Below are 9,686 nucleotides of genomic sequence, written 5' to 3'. Positions count from 1 at the left end.
GCCCATAACTTTGAGTGTTGGTCTCAAGTCACTTCCATGTAAACTATGAGAAATAAAAAATGTTTAGAGTCCAGTGAAGCCAAGTCAGAAGACCTACACACAGCACTACATACTAAGTATGCTAACATTGCAGCACAATACAGTAAATTCAAAAGAGCAGAACAACAGAACAATAGACAGAGTGATTAGCAGTGCAGTGCCAACCAGTACCCAATGTAAAGTGCAAATATATTGTCCATATTATAATAAATACTGCATGTGCATTTGCCTTAGAGATTTTCCTCTTAGCATTCTAATGGTAACATCTGAAATTATACAGTGGTTCCAAATGCAAGAAACACTTCTTGGACTTGTTCCAGTACTTGGAACATTGTGTACACATTTATTAGGCTTCAACGAGAAAATATAGGAAAGAAATAATCGTATGATATTTTGTGCTAGGTGATATATAATTTAGTTTGCTCTGAAAGAACAGAAACAAACAAAAAAAAAAAAAACACAAAAAAAAAACAAAACAAACACTGATCTAATCAGTGTGTGCTGGTAAAATTAAAGATACTTGTTCAGTCCTGCCAAAATGATATTTAATTACATTTTCTTTCAGACCTCAGAAAGGAATTACTGTAATTTCCTGTAAGTGTGACTTGAGCATTGTGGTTTCTAATATTACCTTTCTACTTCTCTATCCATTACCACATTTAACTGCTTATCAAAGCTTGCGTATTTGTTTTGTATCGGGCTGACGCAGGGTAAGAACCAGGATTGTGTCGGCTGAACGAGTTTGTAATTCCTCTTCCCACCAGAATCGGAAAGGCAAAAGGTTTGCGGAAAAGAACAGAAACTACAGTATATTGGTGGTTTCTGGAAATGCTTATGGGGTTACTGAGGTGGAAAGCGAGGTCACTGAACTGCACTGGTCCTGGAGTAAGCGGGGGATTAGAAATAAGCAGCTGATGTGTTATTATACTTCATGGAGACAGTCTAAGATCAAATGGAGGATGAGTCATGTTGTGTGTAGTAGCTGGGTGAAAAACACACTATAATCCACTGGAAAAAGACTTTAGGATGTGTCTTTTTTATTAGGAATTACAGTATAATAGGTCAGAGTGTAAAAGACAGACAAATAGCTATATGTACAGATATTGAACTAGAAGAAACACCAAAAAATAATGATCAAAACTAGCACTAGCAAAACTAGCTTTTTGAAGGACTCGACAATTTTTTATTTTAAAACCCTACACGAGAGGGTTTATTAAATGCAATAAACTGTACCTTTCTTGGTTTCCTGGTTACTGAGGTAGTACAATCAAGAGTTTACACTTACAGTGTATATCTTGTACCTGGAAAGATATGTTTCCTCATAGTGTTATCTAAAAGCTAATTAAAAGGCGCAGGACATGCAATTTATGTCCATTTTGGACAGTAATACATTTTCATTATTGTAAATGTAATGAACAAAACACAATAGGAGGTGGTACTGTAGCTTAGTTGTAAAGTTCAAATCCTAACCACACCTAGCTGCCTCCTGGCATGCTAGCATAACTTCTGTGACCCTTAGCAAGGCACTTAGCCCAATAGCTGTGCAGTTGTATGAATGTGATACATTTAAATTGCACTGGATAAGCACATCTGCCAAATGCTGTGAATGTTTAACAATGATGTTCCCCATAAAGTACCATCACAGCAACTTGGAAGCATATAGTTTATAACTTTTTTCTCAGAGTTTTAAAACCTAGAACTGGTAACCATTAGCCACTGATGAACCTTTTTACAAGAAAATGTGAGAGCAATAATCAAGAAACTGACTCTGGGAAACACGAGACCGCTAACTGAGGACAAAAAACCCCCAGTACATTTAAAAAGTACGTTTTGTGAGATAATGTTTATTGCCAAATCTCAGTAATGTTGAATCTATGTTTTTACTTGAAGGTCAGACATTTTTATAAACGTATGGTAGAAAATTGCTAAGAAAAGACGACAAAAGTTCTACTGCACTTTCAAAACAGCTAGTAAATTACCATAGGAGATGGAATATTGCTAAACATCAACTGTTATAAAATTATGATTTCTGTAAGACTGAGCTGTTTGAATAGAATGTTGCAGTAAAATAATCTTGAACAAGAGCACAAGAAGATTTTGTCTGACTTGTCTAATCGCTAGCATTTGGGATAACCGTGACTGAGAATGTAACTGTGGAAGGTCTCAGATCAGGTGTGAGAATAAAGCACAGAGGTATACTTTTTTTTAGGCCATATGGCAGCAGGTTGACTGAGGTAACTGCCAGGCTGTACAGGATGACCAGGTACAGAAATGTGTGGTAATGGCAGGGTGTTAATAAAATGTCGTGAAAAGGCGTGATTTTGCTTTGCTTGATTCAGTTTTCTTGCCTGATGCTGGGCTCTGTCCATATCAGCACATACACACAATTTAAATAAAATGACCAACCAGTTTGTGAGGAAATTTGTGAAGTGTGTTTGCCCAATGGGAAAAGATTAATTTACTTATGTTAACAGCATTTAAAGCAGACCAGTCACTGCTTTACATGTTTAGTTTTCAAATGGAAAAATAGCATGGTAGCAGGAGTAGGCTGAAATGCTGATATGTAGAGCTCGATTTCATTCTGCATTCTGTGGAAATGTTTTCGTTTTTAGTTGAGCATCAGCAAGCCTGCTTATTTGTGTGCTTTGTTAGCATGGAGTCTTAGTCTTAGCGCAGCTCTATCAGCACATTAGCCGATCACTTCGCTTCGATCCATTTTGCATTGCGACTGATTTGTGCCCCGTCTTCGGGTGCAACGCTGACATTTAATTCCATCCATGTCAGCACCGGTTTGAAAGGCATCACTGGTTGATAAGGACTAGTTTGCAAGCTTGTTGTCTGTTGCGGTAGCAGGATGAAGGTTCAAGTGAATCCTATGAGGGGCTATGATAACAGTGACTGTTTTACTGTAAAGTGTTGGAAAGAGATGTCCATACATGAAAATGTTTGGGGTGGAATTTGACTCTGTCAATTGTGTGTGTTTTCCTTACCATGTGTTACCATTTGTATTTCTAAAGCTTTTCTGGAAGGATTCATGCTCATGTGAAATGACTGGTTTTAATAACAGTCAAGGCATTTTTTCCTGGTGGAAAATTACTTAATATAGCGTAATACTTGTGAAAAGATTGTTTTTATATAGTCCAGCCAACGAAATACTGTGAAGCGCTGAAAGTGTTATTTACAGCTTAATTCTAAGGCATTTAGAAAGTACATGTCAGGTCACTACTTGGCTTGAACACAAAGCATTCAAACATGGCCACCCAGGACAGTTTTTTATTATTATTTAGCGGTAATGTATCATGTTAGCGGCCAGAGCAGCCCCTTTAAGATGGTAGTGGATGTAGGAAGGACGTGTGACGGAAAGAATCCGGTAATTTTCCTAAATAAAACATCATTCAGAATCAGATAATAAATAAAACAGAAATAATGTAAGTGATGTATTCTTTCTGTGCGGGACCCCGGACAGGGGTTGGGGACCACTGCTTTATATGACAGCACGTTTCAACAATTGCCTCTTAGGTACTTTAAAATCAGTTTGTTATGTAAGTTTGTTTATGTAACGTTTCCTCTACATCTTTTTAGTAAGCAATCTCGTAATATCATTAAATAACCTAACTGCTCATGAACTCTATTTAAGATAGCACAATGATCATATACAGCATACATTTCAATAAGGTTTTTCCCGCTCTAAGACGCAAGCTACAAACTGCAAATACACACTCAAATGAATCAGAACATGTGAAGCCACACAAACTGAAATTTTCAGTATATTAAACTCGGATATATCAGTGATATTTAATGCTAGTGTCGTCTGATGTCAATGATGGCTTTCTTCTGTACAAATGGCAAAATCTGTACAAAACCTGGAAAGCTATGTCCAAAAACATGTTTAGGTGTCCACAAATCTGTCCATATAGTATATTTTATCCATCCAATGTTCCTTCTGGGTGATTAAATTTTTTTTTTTCAGCTATTTCTTGAACATTTTTTGCAACCAAAACACACAGGAAAATAAACTACCCCTTTAAAAGTTCCTTTTAAAAAAAAAAAAATGTCATATAAAATTTGAATCCTGTCAGTATTTGTTATTTCTTTCTTTTTCTGCTTTCTAAAGAGTGTTTTGTACCGGAAAAAAGGCTAGTATTAGTCACCTCTCTTTATTCTCTCTTATTTTCACTCTTAGTCTCTGATGTGAGACAAGCCCACGCTAGGAAGCAGCTGTTAAAAAAGCTGAAGTGCTCGACGACCATCACGATCGAATGTGCTAAACTATAGTTCCCACCTTGCCGAGCACTGGTCTAGAAAACCATTTCTGACACGTCTTTCTAGGAATTGGCACGTCTATGTCATTTCCCTCATCTTTAGTGTGTACATCCCTTAATTCCGAATAACAAGGTAATTCCTGTCAACTCTTGTTCTCAGTGGGTGCTTTGCAGTGGCAGTTCCTCGAAGCGTCGTGTTTATGTCACTTGCTTGTTTTCTTATCTGCACCTGCGTTTAGCGCTGGGAGCGAAAAAGCAGACATGCGCCTTTGAACAAATATAACGATCCTTAAACGCAGCAAAAGATAAACGATGAGTTTATGATGACCCATCAACACAGGCGACGTGTACACACGGATTAGAGAAAAGATGAACTCGATACCGTTTGTTGTGGCCCGCACAGGAACCCTTTCACCATTCCGTCTTCGATTCCTTGGAATGTCTAGAGCAGTCCCGAGAGGGTTTCAATGCTCATTAAGTTGCAATACAACCATTTTATGAGCCACTACTATACATGAAGATCAGATGACAGCCATTTTCATTGCGGTCTCTTTAGCAATGTATAGCTGTACTTGGAATGCCCATGGGGTGAAACTATGTACTACAGACAGCGTTGCTTAAATGCCTGCCCACATGTTCTCGCTTGATGTGAATGATTCATAGAAATAGTACTAGGATGTCTGATTTTTCCAACCATATGTGTTTCTTCATCAGACTGTTTGCAGGCACACAATTGGATGTCTTTGGATGCAGACGCATTTGATTTTTCCTTTATTTGAACTAGAAGGCATGACAAATATCCACTTGTGGAACTACCTAGAAGAGTGGAGTTTTTATTATTATATAACAAACAAATGGGGACCAAATGAGGAATTATTATTTTTTAAAAGGACATACGAAACGTGTGGCCAGGTCTGCACAAACATTTATTTATATAGAATACAGTGCAAAATTCATACATATTTTTTATTTGAAGGATGTACATATTATATAGCATTATGTTACATCGTTCACTCTTTACTATGTCCCTATAACCAACTGGTCCTGGCATTTTGGAGATGCTCGGACCCAGTCATCCAGCCATCACTATTTGGTTCTTGTCAATCCTTGTCTTACACTTGTCTATTTTACAAGCTTAAGTTTTGAGTACGGAAAGGTCTCATACTGCCTAAAATATCACACCCCTTAACATGTACAATTGTAACAATATAAAAGAAAGCGGTAGCTCAGTGGTTGGACTTCTCATCGGAACGTTGTGAAAGTCCCAGCACCAAAGAACTGCCACTGCAGGGACCTTGAGCAAGGCCCCAGGCCCCTAACCCTCCACTGTTAATGTATAGATAATTGTACGTTCGTAAGTTGCTCTTCACAAGGGTATCAGCCAAATGCTGTAAATGTGAATAATCAATGTTGTTCACGTCATCTCTCAGTGGTTTTAATGTTATGACTCATTTGGGAATAATAAGAATATGATTTCAATATCTGTATGAATATTTATGTTAATGTTGATTAAGCTAGCAACTAAATATTCATAAGACGTGTGCTTTGGAAATGACTTTTGTTTAATAATATCCTTTTAGATACAAAATGGCAGCCTGTTTGACAGGTCTGGCAGTGTAGTGGATGGAACGTGTGTGTGTGTGTGTGTGTGTGTGTGTGTGTGTGTGTGTGTGTGTGTGTGTGTAAGAGAAATGGGCTTTCATTGCTAATCAGAAATGATGTGGTCCTGCAGGATGTTTTAACTATCCAACTGTACACATCGTCCTTAGTCAGCATGCAGCGTCTTGGGATGCACTCTTCTGTTTCAATTAGTTTTATTAAAAGCACAGTTCTCAACCATACACAGTCACGAAAAGACTCTTTCCGTTAATGCAATTGGAACAACAACATCAGCCAGACGAGCCATCTTGTCTTGGTTGGATCACTTACGCCAGTGCAGAGATCTCCCGAAGCCAAGCGAGCTGGCAAACTCATCTAGAGCTCAGGCCCTGCCAACGTGAGTGCCCTCACACACTCACACACACTCACAGACCCATTTATTTGATCAGCAGCCGGATGGTCTTTGCCCGTCTCTCTGCGGGCTGCTCCATAAAGAAAGCTCTTTTCAGCAGCTCTTTCCTGCCGCTTTGCTTCCGATGCTTTGTGTTCTCACTTGAAAAAAAGCGGATGATTTTTTTTTTAGGACTAACATATCCACGCTATTCATAACTGTTCAATCAGCCTGACAAGTGCAGGAGGGCTTTTCTACCACATCTGAATTTTTGAAGAGCATCATTTTTTATTATTTGAATGAATGTTTCGGTGGAATTTATTAGTGAAGTGAATGAAATAGTCTGATGTTTGAGTGACTGGAACCTGAGCACCATTTTGAAACCTGGGAAAAGTGATAGCTACATTGGATGATGTGATGTCTAAGCTCACAAGCCAAACAATTCTTCAGTAAACTGAAGCTTTTATATCAGCAAATAGGAACTAAATGGGAAATGGGATGTTAAAAAAACATGTGAATTTTAAGGTGTCCACAAACCCATTTATTGTATTTGAATATAGATAATAAATAATGTAAATGATTAAACCTTAAATAAATCTCACATCTTAAATAAATTAGATGAGACTGGTTAATTGAAAGGAGCCACTTATCTGAAGTGTGTATCCCTGGTTATTTTCCTGGTGTTTAGAAATTACTTCAGAGTGTATATTTTATAATGTAGGGGAAGCAAATATCTGTTTGTTGCATGGCCTTATAAAATGAACCAATAATGGGATCTTGCACTCGATGAATGTTCTTTAAAAGGCGCTTTGATCGATGAGTTGGACCGATTTTTACTGTATAAACCAGTGTCTGTAGGTACATACCCTGTTGAGATTCAGGGTGCTTCTTTGGTGCTTCTAGACATAGTCTGGAAACAGATAAGTATCTGCAATAACAGATACTTTTTGTGGTATTTTTTTTCTCCTGCCCACGATCTTGTTTCATTTCTCAAAATATAAACAAATTACTCATTCTGGTCACGTAACTGTAACCAGAATAAAGCAGTTACATCATCATCACCTGGAACCCTTTCACGTTAATGAGACTTGACTTCATAGCTGACTTCTTGGTCTCGTCTTTCTGTCAGCGTCTCTTTTTTTTTCAATTGCATGCACACCTAGACATCAAGACAAACAATGCAGGTTTCCAGATACCCCACTGTAATTTTATAAAAGCCCACTGGTTAATCCAGAATTACACAATACAGTTCTCACCTTTTGAACTGTCATTCATACAGTACCAAAGTGCAGCATAACACATTTAAAGGAAAGCTCTGTCCTGCCCTTATCTTCATACTGTACATGAGCTAACAGACACTATTAGCTATTGTTGCTATAATTGACAGGGATAGAGAAAGCAAAGCCATCCCTCCCACCCAAATTTTATCCTTTGGCTCCCAGCCACAGACGGCTGTGGCATCGTCAGGATTTGAACTTTTGATCTCCCAGAACGAGTTTGTATTGCGTTATTCATGCAGGAGCCCTCAAAAAAAGGATTTTCCAGTGCCACTGCCAAATCCGCAGCTTGTTTGCACCTCTTTCCATTAGACTTGACAGACCTAATATAGCACAATATTCATTTAACTCCATCAAGGTGATTATCCAGGGTAAACCGGGCCATTATCCAGACACTCGGCATGTTTAATGCTGATAAAGCTCTTTGGAGAGAAGAGCTCACTGGGTTTCACTGATTGATAGCGCCGCTTTGTCTAGTTGACAGACAAGACTGACTTAATCTGTCTAGATCCAGCAGGCAGCGTACTGTACCTCTTGGCTTGTCAGTTTTCCACCGGCTCTTTAATCAGTCCTTCATTCTTCTGGTTCTGGACTGAAACAGAGTGGCATACTCCGCTGTATTTTACAGGAATAGTCGATATTTAAATAACGTTCTTTTCCAGAAAAAATATCACAAAATATAATTTATTTATTTATTTTTATTTTTTTTTACCAGTTTTTGAATAGAGTATGAAGAAATGTATGTATCTGCGCACTGACGTTTAAGGTATAATTATAATAATTAAACCTTACACATTCATTATCCATATTTAAAATTCTAGGATGTTCTATAAACACAAGCGGTCATATAATCATGTAAGAAAATGTGATTTAAACAGATATCATGGTACCGAAATGTGACACTGGATCATATGATAAATACACTGTGATTTTTTTTGTTTTCTACCATGTATGAAGTCTTCATCTGAGACTCCTTTGTGTGTTAGAGGGGAAAAAAAAGGCATGTCGAAATTCTATCTACATTAGCTCGCTGCTGCCCCTGTGTGGTCAGGGTTGTAGAGTGCACTTCGAGCTTGGTTCTGTTCTTCATGCTTTGTTTTAATTCACGTAGGCTTAATAAGAAAGATGTGTCATATTCAGATTAAAACATACTGAGAGAGCTATGTTTGGACACATTTTCTAATATAAATCTGTACCAATGAAACATAGAGATGGAATAAAGAGCAGTATTGTTAATGGCAAACAGGAGGGTGGGAGAGCTGTAAAGATAAGGGTGGATTATTTCGGGGGGTTTTTATGTGTGGCTGTCTGCCCAAAACCTGCATCCCAAAACGTGCCTTTGTGACGTAACCATGTTGTAATGAGTATGATTTCACTTCGCGTTATGCAGAATATTGTTTGTCTGCAAATAACGGAAGACAAACCATTAGGACAGATTTTACAAAAAATCCTTTCCTAAATCTTGTTCACCTTGTGGGTATTTCAGGTGTTTTTTTAATAAATGTCAAACAATCATATTTAAATTCTCCTACATAAAGCATAATGAAGTTCTCTTTCTTGTGAACACGAACATCATTTATGATCGGTTCTTAAATTTGATTGGTCAGGTTTAAGTGCTGAACAGCTTTTGAAGCACAAATTCTGTACGAGTCAACTTTAGGACATAACATGCTAACATCCTGAATAAGATTATTACTTAAATAGGTAATAACGCATGACGAAAAGAATGCTTTTTTAAATAAGATAGTTACCGAATCCTAATGAAACTTGATCCTATTAACCACAGGCATTTGGTGAGTTTATGAATTATGTACTGTACATTATATGGATCAAAGTTTTGGGACACTTGGCTTTTTCAGCCATACATGGTTCTTTCCCAAACTGTTACCACAAAGATGGAGGCATCACTTTTCCATCATTGAACTACGAGACCCAAACCTGTCCCAGCATGACAGTGCACCTGTGCACAGAGCAAGCTCCATGAAGATGGTTACATTGTTGGAGTGAAAGATCTTAAGAGTGGCCTTCTTTAGAGCTTTAACGTCAACTCTATTGAAACCCTTTGAGATAAATTGGAACACTGACTGCACCCTGGGCCTCCTTATCTCACTTACATTA

The 9,686-nt window shown here is 37.9% G+C and overlaps 1 protein-coding gene and 1 long non-coding RNA gene across 49 annotated transcripts in view; one reads left to right on the top strand and one right to left on the bottom strand.

Annotated features, from left to right (window-relative positions):
• ank3b (ankyrin 3b) overlaps positions 1–9,686 on the top strand; it is a 167,492-nt gene that overhangs the window by 44,920 nt on the left and 112,886 nt on the right. The window lies entirely within an intron of this gene.
• LOC310734671 lies at positions 3,026–6,751 on the bottom strand. The gene is made up of 2 exons (XR_014536109.1): positions 5,484–6,751; positions 3,026–5,113 (listed from the first exon to the last, which is right to left on the bottom strand). It is a non-coding gene; the product is annotated as an uncharacterized lncRNA (long non-coding RNA).

Source organism: Silurus aristotelis, assembly GCF_946808225.1.
Source record: "Silurus aristotelis genome assembly, chromosome: 12".
NCBI lineage: Eukaryota > Metazoa > Chordata > Actinopteri > Siluriformes > Siluridae > Silurus > Silurus aristotelis.
This window is presented reverse-complemented; position numbering and strand designations above follow the sequence as displayed.